The 22877-nt window shown below is 27.9% G+C and overlaps 1 long non-coding RNA gene across 1 annotated transcript; it reads right to left on the bottom strand.

Moving 5' to 3' along the window:
- Window positions 1-3766: 3766 nt before the first annotated feature.
- On the bottom strand, window positions 3767-14552 carry LOC136076971 (uncharacterized). Its single transcript, XR_010636730.1, has 2 exons — window positions 14323-14552; window positions 3767-7413 (listed from the first exon to the last, which is right to left on the bottom strand). It is a non-coding gene; the product is annotated as an uncharacterized LOC136076971 (long non-coding RNA).
- Between the last annotated feature and the right edge of the window lie 8325 nt (window positions 14553-22877).

Below are 22877 nucleotides of genomic sequence, written 5' to 3'. Positions count from 1 at the left end.
GAAGTCCTTACAGTCTTACAGAGCAAAAATTATTATGAAAAAAATCTGTTAAGTTGGTAAAAATGGCTTATGCGGTATTGTTAGCTAAGGGACGATATTTAAATGTAATGAATATTCAAACATAACCAACCATAGACCTATATCGATACTTTCTGTATTTTCAAAACTTTTCGAACGTGTAATTTATAATAGAATCTATATTCACTTCATTAAAAGCAAATTGTTTTACCCAAACCAATTTGGATTTCAAAAAAAGCTCTCAATTGAGCATGTAATCATTAAATTAGTTGATTAAATAACTAATGGTTTTAAACAAAACAAATTTAGTTTAGGCGTTTTATTGACTTATCAAAAGCATTTGATACAGTTGGTCACCGCATCCTATTAGATCAACTAAAGCATTACCGGTTTTTGGATTTAATCTGGTGGTTGCACGAATTTGGTGAATTTTTTCATTTAATCTGGCGGTCTTTTGCATTTAATCTGGAGGTTTTTTGCATACAATCTGGCGGTTTTTCTTTACCATGATAAATAGTTTTGCTTTTGTTCCTTCATTTAATTTAATTTCCTTATATACAATTTTGGCCCGTTTTCTCTTTAATTTTTTAAAACTCTAAAATGAATAACGCAGGAAGACAATGAAATTAATGTTGAAATAAGAAATTTGATCTTGTAATTAATCTTGTATTAATGAAGGGAAAAAGTGCAAAAGAAGTATCGGAACTCCGTTTATTGAAGTGAGACTTCAATACGACGCCTGGTCCATCGATATATATCAACAGGTAATATCAATCCTGGTATTAGAGGTGATTTTCGACAGTCAGGTTGTACTGAGGAAATAAGAAATAAGCTACATGAGTTAATCGGAGATAACAGAAACTGTAATCTATACGAGATAAAGGTAAAATTCGGCATTGATGTCAATGTCTCTACGTTATGGCGATGGTTAAAAAAATTGAACTATACATATAAAATTTTAAGACCCATCAGTGAAAAACACAATACTGCAGAGGTAAAAGAAGAAAGAAAAACATATGTTTCATGTATTAAAACTTGACATTTCAACAACATTACAGAAATATCATTTGCATTGATCAAAGTCCGTTTCATACGATAAGAAACCACGGATACAGTCTCCGAGGAACGACCCCAAATCAACGTGTATTGTCATCAAGAGGCCGTAATATAGTCATAATATTAGCATTAAATTGTTTAAACATAGTCCACAGTGAAGCAATAGTTGGTGTAGGGGTGATAGCAGATATCTTTAAAGGATATCTGATAAGTAGATATCTTTAAATACACTTAAAAGTATTTTGGGGGAGGAAGAAGAGTTTACCTTGGTGATGGACAACGTTAACTTTCATCACTCATTATCAGGTTTTTATGATAGTTATCTCTATGATATTCGTTTTTTACCCCCGATACTCACCTTTTCTAAATTTTTGTGAAGAGACATTGTTGAAAATTAAGAAAACTAAAAGAGGACAAAAGCTCCGATCGGAAATAACAATTTATTAGAAAGAATGAGGAACGGTAGTGAGCACATTACTGAACATGATCTTTAAAACTTCGTGAGACACAGCGAATCTTTTCTTACGCAATGTGTTAATGGAGATGACATTAATAGAGAATAAAGTCGTAATTTTTAAAATTTTGTATTTTTATTACTAATCATTTAAGCGATTCATAGCATGCATTATAAAATTTATATAAATTTTAAAACCGTCAGATTAAATGCAAAAAACCACCAGATTAAATGAAAAGAACCACCAGATTCGTGCAAAAAACCACCAGATTAAATGCAAAAACCGGTATGGTATAATTCAATTGGATTAAAAGTTACTTCTTACTTAACCAATAGAAAACAATATGTATGTAATATACAATCTGGAGTAATAAATGTTTTATGTGAAGTTCCTCAAGCATCTATCCTTGGTCCACTGCTGTTTTTAATTTATTGCCCATAATTAATAGGCAAGTTAGGATGCATATATTTGGGACCATGACGAAATTGTATTCATAAAACATTTTATATAATAAAATATGTGTCGAAATAATAAAGTTGGATTGTCTTATTTTAGCCAATTAAGTAACTTTCTTTTGAAAGCACCAGGTGCTCGGGTGTTTCAATAGATGGTGTTCGATTGACGTCACGATGTAAGCATTGTTATTCCGACGCCATCTTGTAGATCAAACAAATGCCCATTAGTTTAACGCGAAGCTAATTACTATTATCTGTTAATGTTCCTATCGAAAAAACAGTTAAAAAGTTTATTATTTTGAATAAATTTATGTAGGACTTAATTCTCCTTCTGATATTGTTAATTTTTTTTTGTTCAAACTAAAACTCAATATTAAATAAATTATTTTCTAACACTATCAAACAAGGTAATTAACCTTAACAACTAACCCCTATGACATTTAAAGTTACGTAACGTAAACAAGATTCGTTACGTTACGTGCAAAATGTCCGTTAATTTTACGTAACAGAGACATAACAAAAGGTCTACGCGCAAAAGGTTACGTAACAACACGGGCAGATGTTGCACAGAGAGTACATTCTATACATATGATTTGCATGAGCTTATTAGTGTATGCAATGTAGACTTAAGTTTCACTAAATAGTTGACATTTTATATACATTTTTGCTCGTGGGTTTATAAAAACTCGTAAAGTGTTACGCTTGTATTATTAACAAAAAAACAAAAAACATAATGTAACGTAACAAAATCTAGATATGAGACGTAGTTAAATACATCTCAAATATAGATTTTTTAACGTTAAGTTACGTTTCAGGGTTTAACTCTTGCGTAGCTGAGCTAAAGTTGCAAAAAACATACGCAAAATATTTTTTGCGTAACTATTCACAACTTTTTCACAGAACTTGCGTTTCACAGAACTTGGTATTCACAACTTTTTCGCAGAACTTGCGTAAAGTTAAGGTTGCACTTGAGTTACGCAAAACATACGCAAAAACTTATCAAAACTTACGCTAATGTTTTACATAATTTCAAATGAAGAAAATAGTTCTACTACTATTTATTTTTATATTATCATTTTTATTATATTATTTTTACTTTATTATCTTTTTAATATTATTACTTATTCAAGAATTTCTTGAGTAGTTAGTATTATTTTCTAATTACTCAAGAAATGAACTAATAATAAGGAAATAATTTTACAGAAATAAATGTACATTACCTAATATCTAGACGAATCACTGTATAATATCTGATGAAGTTATCACAAAATAGCTGACACAATCAAGTTCGTTAAAGTAACACAAATAACTTTTCACTATTTAGAAGTAGGTTTTTATTGTTTTTATGTATAAAAAATATAACCTTTAATTTTATAATCGACATTTATTTCAACGTTTTAAAATGTACTTGTAATAAATAAGCACATCCCAGCCAACATTGACAAATGGGTACCATACGGGTTGTCAAATGGGTCCCGTATGGGAAGACCAACGGTATCCCGGCGGATCTTGGCCGCGGTTTCCATATGGGGCCCATATGGGTATGTCCGCTGGGTATCCCGTATGGGTCCCAGTCAAATCCTGTACTTTAAAACCGTAAGGGGCCCATTTGGGTTTGCAACTGGGACCCATATGGGAAACCCATCGGATCTTGGTTGCGGTTTTCCTCTAGGGCCCATATGGGTATGCCCGCCGGGTATCCCGTAAGGGCCCCACGAGGTTTACCCATTGCAAATCTTGAAAAACTACGTTTAAACGTTTAAAATTTACAGAAAAAGCAAATTTATATATAACTTAATTGGTTTATTTCAAAAAAAAATTAAAATTATACTGTCGAAATTAAGCAAACTTTTAAACGATTCTTTAATCGTGTATCGAATGTTTTCACGATTATTTCGCAAATTGGAAGCTTTTCCATTGTTGTTTTAACGACTTCTTTGAAAACCTCTTTACACAATATCTCGTTTCAATATGACCTGTAAAAAATCAAAGTTAACTGCTAGTCTTAAATTTTATAGGTAATATAAATTATTTTAAATATGTTAAAAAACTCTTACGATTTTTCCTAAAACTCTTCAGATAAAAAATGTAATTTTCACCATCGAAGGTAGAAAAATAAAATCTTTAATTTTATAATCAACATTTATTTAAGCGTTTTAAAATGTACTTGTAATAAATAAGCACATGCTTGTGATTCATATAATAAATTGATAACATTCTTTCAGTTACTGATAAATAAATTATGTAAAACTATTATATAAATATAATTTTATATTTATATTGATTATAATTTGATATATACTGTATATAACTTTACATATATACATATTGTATATAACTTATATATCAGAGTGTTACCCAGGAATAACATTTATACCGCGTTTCCATCAGATTGGGAATTTAGGCTGATGTCGGCTCGGCTGGCAAGTAAAAAAAAAAAAAAAAAAAAGCTCCATCATTTCAAAAGTTTCTTAGATTAATTACAATAACCTTGTATGGCTGTAAATACAGAATTCTTTCTTATTCCTTTACTTTTTTTTATTATAAGTATAAAATTTAAATTTGTAAAACAGAACTTTTAGATTAGTTTAAATTGCAACAAACAAAAATTGTAAAAACACAGTTGGAATACAAATAAATCACCGTGAATATTTCGTGAAAAAAATTACAAACAATAATTATTCACCAATAGTCTGTAGTCTCAAATAAAAAAAACAAAATATGAGATTTACGTTGTAAACTATCAATTTACAACATAATTCTCATATTTGGATTTTTACGTTTTAACTCGTCGACAAAGTACTCTAACAAATCGTCGTCAAAACACTCCTTCGGACCTTCTATTGCAATCATCATCAAGCTTTCTAATGTGCTTTGGCTTAGCTGATTTCGAAGACGGTTTTTAACTATTTTTAATTTTGAAAAAAATCTTTCAACGCAAGCTACACTCAAAGGAAATATAAGGAGTAACTTAGTCAAGAACATACAATTAGCATAAACACTTATCAAAACAGGGTCATTATTAATCACTTTCCATAACTCTTGAGGCTTAAAATTGTTTCTTGACTTAATTAAATTTTTTACTATCTCTTGATCTTTTTCTTTCGATATACGTATATCGAAACTGTTTTCCCATTCTCGGCGTTTATTAAATAACATAATTTTGAAACTTTCAAATTCGGTTTTTGTCTCAGTTTCTGAGAACTTGAACGTGTAATGCTCCAAGTTTGTTACTGCTTTTTGGTTTGCCATAGTGAGCTATAAGTTGCTCTAAGCTTTCTTAACCATAACTAGAAAGTTGGCTGAGTGTTTTAGGCAATCGTCTTGGGTCAAAAATCGAAAGCGATTGCCAAAATTCCATTTGCGCGAAAGTGTTTTTTAGTTCACTTTTAAAACTATTTACAAAAGATCTAAAAATGTTTAACTCAAACTCACTTAGGTCAAAGTTTTTATTTTTTTTTAATCAGCATGTGGCTGGTAACGAAAAAATTATTTCATCAGTCGCTGATTTCATTTCAATAAATTTTTTTTTCGTGAAATACTTTCGTTGAGTACCCGAAACTAAATCATTTAAACTATGATTTGCTTGATTGACTTAAGTTAGAATGTCGCTGAGACTAATTCCTACTTGCGAACTTTGTAGTGCTAGCATAAGTGGGCGAATCGCTTCAAACACATCTAAGAGCATTAATGTTGTTGCAATGTTAGATTGTGAACTCGCTTGTATAAATAGCCAGAGTGCTTCTGCTTCTTATCGTTCGGTGTAACATGTTGACAAAGCTTGTAAAATTGGTTTATAACCTTTGAACACAACTAAACAAGCTCGATCGTGTGCAATCCAACGAGTTACACTTGGACACACTGGAACTATGGATTCTAGTTCTCCATAGATTTCGGAGCATTCTTGCAACAAATGCATGGCTAGTGTGCGGTATTTAAAAAACTTCCATAGGTTAAGTAAAAAAATATCTACCTCAATAATAGTAGGAAAGTCTTTCAAAATATGTTTAAAACATAACGCAAGTTTGTGACTTGTACACCCAATCCAAACACACAGTGGCACAGCATCTTCAATGTAAGTTTTTAAACCTCCTTTTACACCAGAATTGACGCTTGTTGTGTCCATACAAGCAAAGCGAGCATTTTTAAATGAGATATTGTTAGCTCTAAAAAAACTTTGAATAACATCAAAAACATTTGGAGCTGATAGACTAGAACCGGTGAGCTTACTTAAAGGAACTATCCCTATAAAATGTTCTTTAACAATGCCGTTGTGTTCGAAAGTGGCATGTATAGTTAACTGTTCAATCGAAGTAATGTCAGAAGTTTCATCCGAATAAAAAGAAAAACTCCCACCTCTTCTAAGTGACTGGAGTAAAGGATTTTTGACAAAATCAAAGATAATGTTTATATACTTTGCAATATATTTTGAAGACATATATGTTGCGTTTGCTGGGCCAGACAAAACGTGCACCTTAACTTCCTTACAACCACACGCAGCAATAAGTTCAATAATGTCTGAAAAATTATGAGTATGTGCCCAGTTTTTCCTGATTAACAAATGCGTGACTCTAAAGAAGGTTTTAATAACGAAGCGAGAGTTACTTGTTTTTAATGTTTCTTTTGCAAGAGTATTTTCACGCACCATTTTCCAGATACTTGAGTCTTGCTTAGATATTTCATCAAAAGCTTGTTTATTTTTTTAAGCTATAGTATGCCTATGTGTATTTAAGTGATCTTTCGCACGCTCCGAGGGGTGATCTGCAAATTTGCCAGGGTTTTCAATAAATGCACGATTACTTTTTTTTCCAGGGGCAAACGATATGCAAACTTTACAAAACCAACCTTGTTTTGATGACGAATAAAAAAAATCGGGAAAAAACATCTCATACTTTTCTGTTGTTTTATTTCGTAGGTCATCTACATTTTTGATTGGTATTTGTGCTGGTGTGACTTTGTTTTTTTTTCTTTTTCCAAGAACTGAAGTTAAAGGAACTGCGTATACATCGTTTTCGCTTTCAGCTAATGTAGACTGATGAGGACTTTCATTTACTACTGATTTAGACTGGTGTGGACTTTCACTTACTGATGATGTAGACTGATGAGGACTTTCACTTACTGCTGATGTAGGCTGAAGAGGACTTTCATTTACTACTGATTTAGACTGATAAGCAAATAATTTATTAAACATTTACAAATAAGCAAATAATTAATTAAACATTTACAAACACAAATGATTTAACTTAATTAATAATAAAATGCTTACACTAAAATGCTTTACCAGCAAATTTAATTTACTAACAGAATTTTTAATTACCTTAATAAAAACTTTTTATTCTTTTATTTAATGAAATTTTGAAATGACATTTACATCCACCAAAGTCATTTTTTGAATAATTACTGTGCTAAAATCTTTGTTATATTCTTAACTAAAGATAAACAGCATTCGTTAGTTTAAACTTTTTGTATTGTAAATAAAAAGTCTAAAATAAAAACACGAATAAAAAAACAAAGTAACAAGCGAAATAAAAAATCCAAAGAACAACTGACGTCGTCAATTAAAAAATACAGTTTTTATTTTATTTTTGAAGGAATTGCCGCGCTTTTTGAATGACTTTGAATTGAATGACTTCCTTCGCTTTTTCTTTAGTAAAGAAAGTAATTGTTTTCGTTCAACTAAATTATTTTCTTCATTTACTAAGTATTTCTACATTTCTTGCGTAACACTTAAAATCTAAGTCTGTTAATAACAGGATTAAAGGTTGTTTTTTTAATAATTTTTTGAACTTTGGGAAATTTAAAAAAATTGGGAATTCCGCGTTATACGCGGTGCCATCAGGCTAGTTAACACTCTATATATATATATATATATATATATATATATATATATATATATATATATATATATATATATATATATATATATATATATATATATATATATATATATATATATATATATATATATATATATATATATATATATATGACGACCTCAGTGGAAAAACCGGCGTTGTCACATTTAAAAAGTATTGAGAAAGTATTTATTGATCATTAATAAAAGTCTTTATTTAAAGCAAATGAAACTAAGCAATTTAAAAAAATTTATATTATAATTATTTTATTTAAAATTTATTCAAAACAAAACATTTAATAATTTTTTATACAAAATTTTTTTTTCTTTGCTTTAAATAAAGACATTTATTAATAATCAACAAATACTTTCTCAATAATTTTTAAATGTGACAACGCCGGTTTTTCCACTGAGGTCTTCATATATATATATATATATATATATATATATATATATATATATATATATATATATATATATATATATATATATATATATATATATATATATATATATATACAGTATTGGCCATTAATAACAATCCACCATGATTTTTTTGATATTATTCGACTTTGATTGATAATAAATCAATGATTGTTTGACTCATTTCAAATATAAAAAGTGTAAATTGATGAGTATCATATTTTCTTTTAAATAAATATAGATGTTCATAAAAGTATCAATCGATGCGCTAATCATCTGGTTTTTTTACTACTTACCTCATAATCTAAAATAATTATAATGGCCAAAATTAACTATCCACTCTATTATTTCAAAACTCCTTCAAAATTGCATTTGTCTTTGAGTAAAACTATGAAGTTATTTGCAAATTAATAATTATTGTTAGAGAGTTTTTTTAAAAAATTGTTATAAATATTTAAAAAGTTTGTGTAAATGAAATATAAAATTTAGCATCTAATTAGCAACAACAACATTTCAGCAATAAAAAAATCAAAATGACTGGAAAAACTATTGATAATATGACAAAATGTAAAACCATAGCTATGAATGAATAAAACATCTCAATGAGAAAAATTGCGAAACATTTAAACACAACACATCCAACTGTTAGCAGAATAATCAAACAATATCATAATTACAATACATTTGAAAATATTCCGCATCCTGGAAGACCCAGCGTTTCAAATGAAAGAAATGAACGTTTACTTATTCGCATAGTGAAAAAAAATAGAAAGTTATCATCTGCTGATCTCAGTCGAAAATGGCCGGAAGCTTCTGGTGTTGTTGCTAGTGCTCGAACAATTAGAAGAGTACTACAAAAACATAATTACATGTGGCAAGCTTCTTGCAAAAAACCCCGTCTATCAAAAAACATCAGAAAGCAAGGAAAAACTGGTGCTTAGCTCATAAAATTTGGTCTAAGAGCATGTGGCACAATGTTCTTTTCAGCAATGAAATGAACATTGAGGTTGATTCAAGAAAAAAACCGAGTAATGCTGAGAAGAATGTCACATGAAAGAATGCGCCCAGATTGTTCTATGTATAGAAAAAAACAAGGTAGTGGCAGTATAGGCATCTGGGCCTGCATGAACTATGAAGGTGTCAGTTGCTTCAAACTATTTGATGGCAGGCTTGATTCTCAAAGATATTTAGCATATTGGATAATTATTTGATGCCTTCTATTGACATTTTCTGAAAAGACACAGGAATTATCTTCCAACAAGATAACGCTCCATGTCATTCTGCTAAGATTTGCAAGCAATGGTTTGAAGAAAACAACATTAAAGTCATGTCTTGGCTTGCCAATAGTCCAGATCTCAATTGCATAGAGAATTTGTGATCTTGGTTAGACCACAATCTTGGTAAAATTAAAATAAAAGATCTGGACCAGCTGAAAGAAGAAGTAACAAAATTACTAAATAATGTTCCAAAAGATATTACTAAGAATTTAGTGAATTCCATGCCAAAACGGATCAATGAATGCTTAAAAGCTAAAGGATTGTCAACAAAATATTAATTTTTTTTTTTTTTCATTTTTTATGTATTATAATTTTTTTTTGTTCTTATAGTTAGTTAATTTTGTTGATGTGGTTTGTTTGTTTTTTTTTGTGATACATATGAACACTTGTTTTTATTTCAATATTTCAGTTTTTAATTTTTTTAATTTATTATTACTTTATAATAAATTTATATAGTAATTATTTGATTTATTTGAATAAAAAAAAATTGAAGAAAAATCTCTTTTAATTTTCAATATGTAATTTCAAACTTATATCCATACTACAATAACATGATGGAATGTTATTAATGGCCAATACTGTATGTATGTATGTATATATATATATATATATATATATATATATATATATATATATATATATATATATATATATATATATATATATATAGATCTATAGTTTGTTGGCTTTGGGAAGAGCGGAAAGAAAAAAGTGATTCTTACGCCAACATATACGTCACTTTTAATTACTTTTAACTTTCGTCCAACATTTCCGTGTTGGACGAAAGTAAAAACCATTAATTTAATTACAAATTAATTGTTATATAAAAAAACCACAAAAACGCAAATTTAATTGACCGGAATGTTTTTAAAAACACTCTGAATGTTTTTAAAACATTGTGAATGTTTTTAACAATATAAACAATGTTTTTATTTTTATTTTTTTTAATAAAATGTTTATATTTTTATTTTTTTTATTAAAATGTTTTTATTTTTATTTTTTTTACTGTAAATCATGCGCGGAGTGTTGGTACATCGACTATCTTATAGCCTGACTCGCAAGGGAGTGCTGCTACATCGACTGACAAATAGCCTGACTCGCAAGGGAGTGCTGCTACATTGACTGACAAATAGCCTGACTCGTAAGGGAGTGCTGCTACATCAACTGACAAATAGCCTGACCCGCAAGGGAGTGCTGCTACATCGACTGAGGGTTTGGTTGGGGCAGGCAGTCTATCATTATTAAAAAAAAAAAATTCCGGTCTTGAATTTTAATTTTTACTTTTTGTCAACAAAATATGGAAAAAACTTTCGGACAACATCTAAGGGTTCTATATATAAAAATATATATATATATATATATATATATATATATATATATATATATATATATATATATATATATATATATCCAAACTTTTGTTTGTTTATGCTTATATCAAAAAACAATGTTTTGCAAAGAATTGGGGTGATTAGAGCTTGGGAACCAAAAACCCTAATTTTTGGGCCTACCCAGCCCTTAACGTGGGAGCAATGAGTTTATAAAATATTTTCTTTACTATTTTTATCTAAATTTATATTCATCAACGAATTTCAAATTTTATGCAATAATCTCTTATCTTTCAAAAACTATGAACATATAAAGTTTTAACCCCCTCAATTTGAGGGGGCTGTAAACATTGCAGGGTCATAAAAACTGAACACTAAGAGATTATTGCATGAAAATTGAAATTTGTTGATGAATATAAATTTAGATAAAAATAATAACGAAAATATTTTATAAACTTGTTGCTCCCACGTTAAGGGCTGGGTGGGCCCAAAAATTAGGGTTTTTTGGTTCCCAAGCTCTAATCACCCCAATTCTTTGCAAAACATTCTTTTTCGATATAAGCATAAACATACAAAAGTTTGGAGTTTGCACAATGGCTGTAAGTGTCAAAACTCAAACCTCAAAAAATCCAGTATACACTACTGTATATTTATATATATCTTATACTGCTGATAAGGGTGAGCAGTGTGACATCGTACTGAAATAGCCTGCTGCCGGGGGCTAATAATTTTTAAATGTAATCTTTAAAATAAAGTGAAAGTTTTTTCATTTCACACTCAGGTTTCATCAATAAGGACTCATCAGAAACCCCCTCCTTCAAAAGGGCATTAAAATTCTTAAAAATTTTTCGAATAGATAATACTAAATTAAAAAAAAAAGCCTTACATTTGTGAAAGGGCCCCTAAATTTGCAACTGAGCCCCTAGGCACAGCACTGCTTATATATATATATATATATATATATATATATATATATATATATATATATATATATATATATATATATATATATATATATATATATATATATATATATATATAACTATATATATATATATATATATATATATATATATATATATATATATATATATATATATATATATATATCAGGGTGTCAACTAGCCCTGTGGAGTCCCATTAATTGTGGCATTCCCAAATGCTCATAAAATTAAAATAAAAAAAAATCCTTTAGAAAAAAAGGCGTGGTGTTGCCAGCCCTGCTTATTAAGTCTTACTACAAAGTCTATTTCAAGTAGTACATGTGCTTTGTAAAATAAGTTTTTTCAAAATATTGAGTAGCCGTTTGTGTCAGATATTTACAAAACTTTGAACAATGCAAGTATTAGGGTAAGTAGGGTAAATTAGTTATTGTTTTTCTTTTTTTGTTTGGTAGTTTATATCAACTGATATAAACTACCGAAACAAACTATCTTTTTTTACTTTTCAGCAACAACTAAAATCTTTTTTAACCTATCTACTGTTTTTTTTAAAAACGCTGCTTAAATATAAGTTACATACAAAAAATATTTTATGATTATAACAAACAGGTACGAGAAATTTATTTAACAAAGAAATTAGATTCTTTTACTTTAGTGCTCGCTTGTATTAAAAGAAATCCATGTATATGAATGCCCACCAATGAAAAAGAAATATATTTAAAGGAATACTCTTAAAATAAAAGCGGCAATGATATATTAGGATTAAAATTAAATCAAATATATAATTCTTAATAATAATAATCAATATATACTAATTAAAATAATATAAAAATATCTAATTCTTAATAATCAAAGTTTAATTTTCCGAGTCATTGTGAAACCAATATATATATATATATATATATATATATATATATATATATATATATATATATATATATATATATATATATATATATATATGTATATATATATATATATAATGGGTTGCATAAATATCACTACTTTGTGTGAAATTTTTTTTTTCTTTTCACAATTATCTTTGAAACCAACTAATTAATACAATTAAAAGCGTATTAAATGTCTTAATTAATTGATTCTCTATTGAATGGTATATAATTAGAACTTGTTAGGTTAACCAGTCTTAAGTAATTATTAATTTAATTACAGCATACCTGCATTTCTAATTTATAACATTTGTTTATATACTTGTACGTGTTTATTTGAGCAACCCTTTGTTCTTTGAACAAGCTTTTTAAATTGATCTGAAAAAGTTTTGTATTTGAACGAGGGACATTATTTATCAAGTACTTAAAATTTAACTGTATCATTTCCTATATGTATTAAAGAATGGACATTGTAAACTAGTTGATCCTTACCGCAAGTTCACCAAATAACTGCACAAAATAAGTTAGTAACTGACAAGCAAAATCAACATATTTTTTCAACAAAATAAAACATTATAAAAATAGAACTGCAATTGAAAGTACTAATAAGTTTGAATAGATTTTTGGCTAAATCATCCCTTTTAAACAACAGGCCCAGTGTATACTAAAAAAAGCCTAAGTTCAGTTGCTTTCCATTTTTTAATATCTAAGACCTTGGTTTTCTAGAGAATTTTCTTGGAATGAAACGACATATCTGGAACAATCCGCCAGATAAAGTATTGACTCTAATCTGAGACAATTTATAACATTTGGGCCGTTTAACCATAAGTTGATGAGTCTTTGCATGTTCCTAAGCATACTAAATGCATTAAGTCTCAAGGACTTACGTGTGTTTAATGGAACTAAATTTTGTCACCACGTCAAAATTTAATTTTATTTAACACACCAATAAGATGTTTAGAATGCTTTTGATGACAAAAATCTGAATCAGCGCTTAAAATTAATAAAATATGTGGGAGTATTATCTTGCCACACCACTCTCCTTTCTTAACACAACGCTACATCAGTTATAACCATTGTGCCCCTAATACACTTAACAAATGCTCTAGCTGGTGCATCACATATGATAACAGCAAGTTAATTTCATACTCAATATTTTCATAGATAAAATCATCTTCTGGAAGAACTTTGAACTCTATCAAAAATTATGTAGATAATAAAAAATAGAATTAGGTTTTTGGGCACCACTATTTTAAACAAATCTCTAAAAATCCAATTTGGGTCGCCCAAAATTGCGAGTGCTAGGCCTAGCAATATACTTTATCATAATGCATGTGTTTTTTATACTTGAATACTTATTTTTTTAATAATTTTTTTAAATTTTTTCAATAAGTGTTTTTTATAATATTTAATACTTAAGAAAATATTGACTTTTGCGGAATATTCTTTAGATAAAAATAACATTTTCTTACATTACTCTAATCGTGGTAATAAACAAAGGTAATATCTACTTTGATAATTATATTTGTCCTCCAAAGTTCATGCAATTCTATCATACAAAAGTCACTCACTAATAATTCTAATAAATAAAAATTATTACCATTATTATTATAATTATATTTACTGACCTGTAATTACTATTATTTTTCAGAAATACATTCTGGTTCTTAAAGTCACTTTTACTCATATCAGTATGCAAATATTGTTAAGAGTCAGAGTGCACCAAGCAGAAATATTCTTAAACATGCTGCAAAATACAAGATATACATAAGATACATATCATATAAGACCTATGACCTGGAACTTAATACTTTTATCCCAACATTTTAGAATTAAGTTATGGGAAACAAAAACAGTGTTCAACTTACTAAAACTCAGCTATAATAAATAAGCATATGGTCATGATCTATATAATAACTTTTTTTTGTTATCATTATTTATGTTAAAGTTATCAAGGTAAAGTTTTATAATTAAAGTTTGAATACAAAAGTTCATATCAATAAAATTTTTATCAGTATTTTAAACATAAGTCAAGTAATTTAAGTATTTACTATTAAGTAACATAAGTATTTAATATTAGTTTTAGTAATTAAGTAATACAAGTATTTAATATTAAGTATAAGTATTGTAAGTATAAGTTATTAATAATAATAACTTATATATAAATTAATATATAATTTATATATATTATATTATATATAATATATTACATATAATATATTAATTATATTATTTATAAGAATATATAATTAATAAATAACTTATATATAAATAATATATAACTTATACATAATAATATTATGTATATTATGATATTATTTTTAATATTACAAGCAAACAATTTTAAATCAAAGTCAAAAAATATCAATGATTAAAAAATGAGGTAGACGCATAACAATAAAGCCATTTATTGCATTTATATGTAAACACTTAATATTTATATCTCACAGTGGGTAAACTTAGTTAACATCAGTCATTTTGCTTGCATAAAATATAGAAAAATCAATGAAAAAGAGTGGATCTGTAAAAACGATATCAAAGCTTCAAATTCCCAAAATATAATCTATCCATCACAACATTCCCCTGTTTGCTCTTTTTAAATGTTTCTGACTAAACCAAAGTTTTGATTAAACTCAAAGAAGTTTTGACTATCACTAGCAGAAACAAAACTTTATGTTTTGATCATTTTAAAAATGCAAACAGTGTCTCAATGGAATAGTTACTTCATGTTTAATAGTTACTGGAACGTATGTTAAACTTTGTAAATTTATTTCGAAAAAATATAAAAAAAATTCTTTTATAATGGTAATAAATGAAATTTTAAAACGTCTTTTTAATGGAGTTTCAGCGAAAAATTACATCGAAAAAAAAATTTGTCTTTAATTACAATGTAAATATAATGTATACAAAAAAATAATGCATAAAACTTAAAATTTTGAAATTTATTTGACGCACAATACGAGTTATAAATGGCAACCATCGAGTAAGCTTTGTGATGATTTTTTTTATTATCAGTTTAAACCTTTTGGGAACCTAAAGGTAAATCTGTAAAATCCCCAGATTCTTTGGCCCTGATAACAACCAGATCAATAACCAGATAAAACCCAATCAAGCAAATTTTTTTCAAGCTTGATTTTTTTACCAAATGAATGGTATGAATGGCCCGTCCGGAAACCAAAACACTTTCCCGTTAAAATCCCGTTCCCGTAAGCTCAGACAAAAACCACACGGTACCCGTCTGTCAATGTTGGCTGGATATATATATATATATATATATATATATATATATATATATATATATATATAAAATGGTTTGAAAGTTATCTTACTAACCGTAAACAGTTTGTTTACAATAAAGATTCTATATCTCATCTATTAATGAATATAACATGTGGTGTTCCACAAGGATCCATACTTGGTCCACTTATTTTTTTAATATACATAAATGATCTTCATAAATCATCAAACTTAACAACAATAAATTTTGCAGATGACACTAACTTGTTTTTGTCTCATAAAGATATTAATATGCTTTTTACTAATATGACAAATGAATTAAAAAAAGTCTGTTTGGTTTAAACAAAATAGATTGTCTCTAAATATAGAAAAAACTAAATGGACACTTTTTTATCCACCTTCAAAAAAACAGAAACTGCCTCATATCATGCCAGACCTTTTAATTGATAATATAACAATAAAAAGAGAAAAAGTTACTAAGTTTCTTGGAGTATATATTGATGAGAATCTATCTTGGAGAAATCATATTGATAATACCTCCAATAAAATCGCTAAATGCATTGGAATTCTCTATAAAGCAAGAAATGTATTATGTAAACACCAGTTAACACAATTATATTATTCATTTATACATTGTCATATAAACTACGCGAATATTATATGGGGAAGCACTCATAGAACAAAACTAAAATCTCTTTACCTTCATCAGAAACACGCAGCTCGCGCAATAAATTTTAAAAATCGGTTTTTTCATACGAAACAACTTTTTAAAGAAATGAATATTTTAAATGTATATCAACAAAATGTCTTTAACATTTTATGTTTCATGTTTAAATGTAGAGAAAATTTGTTGCCAAACGTATTACAAAATCTTTATTGTATGAAGCCTAAAAACAAATATAATCTTCGAATTAATAACAATCTTATTGCCCCTTTTTGCCATAAAAGCAAAGACCAGTTTTTTGTTTCTTATCGAGGTCCTTATCTCTGGAACAAAACAGTCTTACCAAATTTTGATTTTTCTACCCAACTGACTTTTGCCTCATTCAAACAAAAACTTAAAAGAATTATATTTTTAATTGAAAATATTTTGATTTACTTTTAATTGTTTTTTTGTTTTGTTTGTTTGTTTATTCGTTGCTGTTCTATTTTGTATATTTTATTTATTTTTTAATCTTGGCTTTTTAAAATTTTATCTTGGTTTTTACATGTTTTTGCATAAAGTTGTATTATTATTATTATTTCACTTAAGACATTGTATTTTTATCAAAAATTAACCATATATTGTAAAGGGCTTCATGACAAGATTCACATGATCTTCTAGAAGTCCTGTCGTTACTAATGTAAAAATTGTAAAATATAATTGGTTATTGTAATACTTTTAAACGACAAATATTAAAGAAAAGAAAGAAAAGAAAAGAAAAAAAAAGATATATATATATATATGTATATATATATATATATATATATATATATATATATATATATATATATATATATATATATATATATATATATATATATATATCAGGGTGTAAACTAGCCCTGTGGAGTCCCATCAAATGTGGTATTTCTAAATGCTCATAAAATTAAAAAAAGAAAAAGAAAAGTTCTTTAGAAAAGAAGTGGTGGTGTTGTCGACCCTACTTATTAAGTCTTACTGCAAAGTCTATTTCAAGTAGTACATGTGCTTTGTCAAATAAGTTTTTTCAAAATATTGAGAAGCCATTTGCGTCAGATACTTACAAAATTTTGATCAATGCGAGTATTAGGGTAAGTCTTTTAGTTATTGTTTTTCTTATTTTGTTTGGTAGTTTATATCAACTGAATTAGGTGATCACATCAACTATTATCTTTTTTAACTTATCGGTATCGACTAAAATCTTTTTTTACCTATCCACTATTTTAAAAAAAAACGCTGCTTAAATATAAGTTAAATACAAAAAATGTTTTATAATTATCACAAACAGGTACTAGAAATTTTTTTAACAAAGAAAATAGATTCTTTTACTTTACTGTTTGCTTGAATTAAAAGAAATCCATGTACATGAATGTCCACCAATAAAAAAGAAATATATATTTAAAAGAATACTCTTAAAATGAAAGCGGCAATGATATATTAGGGTTAAAATAAAATCAAGTATATAATTCTTAATAATAATTAATTTATACCGATTAAAATAATATAAAAATATATAACTCTTAATAATCAAAGTTTAATTTGCCGTGTCATAGTGAAGCCAATTTAATTTTGTGTTGATTTCATATTCATCTTAGATAAATGTTACAGTATTTTTTATTTTGACTAGACAAGGAAATAAAACAAGTAAAGACCCCAGTAACACATTTTAATCTCGGCGGGGTTGGGAGGGGGTGGGGGAGGAGGGAGTGGTGAGATTAGGAAATATTTTGACGAATTCCCAATTTCGTCATAACGCTGAATCATATATGTATTTACATATATATGTATATATATATATATATATATATATATATATATATATATATATATATATATATATATATATATATATATATATATATATATATATATATATATATATATATATATATATATATATATATATATATATATATATATTTAAGAGGTGTAAACATTGTGCATGTGTGAAAGATTTTTTTTTTGAAAAAACTTTCACACAAGCACAAACACATCAAGGCATAGATTCAACTAGTTCGGATGCATAATTCCCTTGGAAATTCTTTCCAAAGCTTTTTCAACGCCTACTATAATTGCGCAACACTGGCTATACTCTCTTTGACCAATCTCTTGACTATCCAAGCCCAAATGTTCTCGATGAGATTTTTTATTTTTTTATTTTAGGTGCCCCCAGAAGTTCTAACGGTCTTGTCACAGAGCACCGCGGAAGTGCATTTAACCAGGAAGTTCACGCCTCCTTCCTTACCGTGACGCGAAAATATGTCCAGAGCTCGTTTCGAACCTCGATCTCCTGCTTATACAGCAAGTGCTCTAACCACTGCGCCACGGCCGCACATTGATTAAGATATAGAGAACGAGCTGGCCAAGTCATGACCGTAATCAAGCTACTCTTTAACCGAGATTGCAGTGTGAGCCGTAGCGCCATTGTACTGAAAAATCCATTATTATCGTCTTTCATAAGAAGACCTGCCTGTTGGCAAAAGCTTACTTTCGAGGATCTCTTTTAGTTGTATTGGTTAATTCTGCTCTTATAAATGTTGTATGACCCTGTTCCTTTATGAGAGAAGCATCCCCATATTTCAACTGATCCTCCTCCGCCTTGTATCCTTGGTACACAAAAACACTCTTTGAACTTTTTACCAGCCAGTCTCTTCATGAATAATCTTGACTTGCAATTTATCACCTCAATGTTGGATTCGTCACTGAAAATAACTTTGGCTTAATCTTCTACAGACCAGTGAAGTCTTTCTCTACACCACTTTAATCTTTTTAGGCGATCTGAGACACACAAAAGTGGTTTTCGAGCTGCGACATAGCAATCTAAGCCTTTGTTATTTAGGCATCTTCTTTAGTCCATCTACTAACACTAATGTTACCAGGCGTATTTGCGAACCCTTTAGCAAGTTCGCAGTAAGAAATTTTAGGGTCTTGTCTATTCTTACAATAACTTTGGTCTCTTAAAGTAGGCTTTAAAGGCCTACCAAGCCTTGGTAAATCTTTGACATCATTATGTAGCTCATGGTTTTTCAACGTTGTTTGTACACATTCAAGCGAAACATTGCCCATTCAAGCTATTTCTCGTTAGCTTTTTGTTTTATCTTTTAGCAGACCTACAATTTGCCATCATACCTTGTCTGAAACAGCTTTTCTGCCCATTTAAGTAACCAATGACATTGAGCATTGAGCAACCAATGACAAAACAAGTACTTGGCATAGTTTTACTGACAAGGATAATATAATTCATAGTTTGTATGAAAAAAACAACAATATTTTTATATACGTTTCAAAACAATCTCTTTTAAAAAGTATAATGAATCTATATAAACCAACTTTCTATAATAAATAAATCTCTTTATTCAAACTTTTATTTTCACCTATAAAATTCAAATTAGTGAAGTTGTACCCAATTCTAAAAGTTATATAGAACACAATTCTAAAAAAATTGTAATGTATATTGTTTTAAACGTGCTAGTCCAGAATTTCTTTGCCAATTTGAGCATATTTTTGAAATATGTGTATTTGAAAATTGATTTCCTAAAAATCCAGATAACGTAAAACGTTCAGAATTATGTAAGTTTATAGTATCAACAAAAGGTTGTGATATTAAGTCATTTTTGAGATCCATTATTAAGTTCCAGTTGTTTACATTCATCATTGAATTCAATAAAATCAGAAAAAAACTGAACATGTTCAACACACTTTACTTTTAGTGGTAATATATAGAACTATACATAAGGCCCACAACTAACAACATCTTTAAAGAGTCACCACTTCTGAGAAACTCATTGCACACTACACAATGAAATGATATAGATCTTCTAAACATTATAACAGCTTGCTTGAATGGATGCATAAATTCCTTGAAAATGTTGTTATACTTACATATCTATTACGTATTTAGTAGTACTATTTATAGAAGTCCTTGAAATGTTACAACTTATTTCAAAATATTTTAGAATTTGATTCATGTTCTCTTCCTACTTCTCTTAAAGCTAATGCAGATCTTTCAATCAATTTCGTCTACCATGTACACTTTTATTTGCAGCAGTTTTTGATGCAAAGAAATGTTTTTGATGCAAAGGAAAACAAAAAACAAATTCAAACTACCTTCCTAAAGTAATTAAAATAAATAAAACAAATATATATGAACCAAACGAAATTGCAAACGAGTTTAATAAATATTTTATTGATGTAGGAACTAAATTGGCAAATAAGATTCCTATTACGGAAAAAACTTTTAGTGATTTCCTAGAGCCTATAAATAATTCGCTTTTTATAGATAATTTATATTCTGACTTATCTTTTGATGAGTTTGTGAGAGCTGACAAATCTCTTAAAAGAAACAAAGCTACAGGTGCGGACGAAATAAATGGCAACATAATCATAGATTGCTTTGAAAATTTAAAATGTATTCTTTAAAAAGTGTTCTGGGCATCTATACAGCAAGGTGTATTCCCCGACCAATTAAAAATAGCTAAAGTTACTCCAATTTACAAAGACGGAAAAAAATCAAATATTAGTAATTATCGTCCTATCTCAGTTCTTTCAACCTTCTCGAAAATTTTAGAAAGAATTATATACAATAGAACATACAATTACCTTAATCTAAATAAACTTCTATATAAAAATCAATTCGGTTTTAAAAAAAATTGTTCAACTGAACCAGCCATTACACAGTTCATTCGTGAAATTTCTAATTCATTTGGTAGATCACAATATGCACTAGGTATTTTCATTGACCTATCAAAAGCATTCGACACGGTCGATCACAAAACTCTACTTAAGAAACTCAAATTTTATGGAATTAATGGCAAATTAATAAAATGGTATAAAAGTTATTTGATAAATAGAAAACAATTTGTTTTCTATGGAGATTATTTTCAAAATGAAAAATTAATTGACATAAAATGTGGTGTTCCACAGAGTTCTATTCTAGGCCCACTTTTGTTTTTAGTCTATATAAATGATTTAAATAAAGCTTCTAATCTTATGAGTATCATTTTAGCAGACGATGCTAATTTATTTTTGTCAAACAGTGACAATTTTATAAGCTTTTTTCAAATATGAATAAAAAACTCAATCACATCTCCAACTGGTTTAAGTGCAACAAGTTAACTTTAAACATTGACAAAACAAAATGAATCCTTTTCCACTCCCTCGCAAAAAAGCGTTTTTTACCAAATAATTTATCTGAACTTTTCATTGATAAAATTGAAATAAAAAAGGAGTCGGTCACAAGATTTTTAGGCATTTACATTGATGAAAATATTACATGGAAGTATCATATCGATTTTATTTCTACTAAATTGGCCAAAAGTATTGGAATTCTATATAGGGTCAGATACTATCTAAATAAACAAAATTTAATTCAACTCTACTACTCATTTATACATAGCTATATAAATTATGCCAATATTGTTTGGGGAAGTACCTCTAAAAGTAAGTTACGAAATCTCTACCATCGTCAGAAACACGCAATGCGTTTAATATGTTTTGAAAATCGTTTTTCTCATTCTAATATTTTGTTTAAAAAAGTTAAAGCATTTAACGTTTACGAACTCAATGTATATTTTTTTGTATTATATTTTATGATTTATGTTTCGTTGTAAAAGTGAACCACCATTGTTCATTTTTAAAGATCTTTTTACCCATAAAGCTATAAACAAATATACTTTACGAAATAATAATTTAATAATTGAACCCTTTTGTCAAACAAAGTTTAATCAATTTTGCACAAACTATCGAGCACCGTATTTATGGAACAAAATTGTTGTTCCAAATTTTGATTTGTCAATTTCGTTTTCTGTTTTTAAAACTAAATTAAAAAACTTTATTCTTTCTATTGACAATATATATATAAATATTTTTGAAATGTAAAATTATTTTCTGTTTTTGTTTATTCTACATTGTTAATAATTATTAAATCAATTGTATTTTTATTATATTATATATACACGTTTGATATATTTTATATGGTTCTGACGACAAGATCTTTTGGATCTTCTTTCAGATACCAAGTTAATGTATTGTTATATTTTTATATTACTATTAATAATTGTAAACTAAAAAAAAAAAAAAAAAAAAAAAGATGGCAAACGTTTTGAAAAGCCTGAGTTATTGTAAAACTATCAGTCATGAAACAGTAATGCTTTGTCAGTGATGTTCTTTGTTCATGATGTCATAATAATTCATTGCCTGCAATGATTTTTAATTAGCAAGTTGAAAATTTTGAAATAAAATTTAAAATAATAAGTTCATAAATTT

This window comes from Hydra vulgaris, chromosome 02, assembly GCF_038396675.1.
Source record: "Hydra vulgaris chromosome 02, alternate assembly HydraT2T_AEP".
Lineage (NCBI taxonomy): Eukaryota > Metazoa > Cnidaria > Hydrozoa > Anthoathecata > Hydridae > Hydra > Hydra vulgaris.
This window is presented reverse-complemented; position numbering and strand designations above follow the sequence as displayed.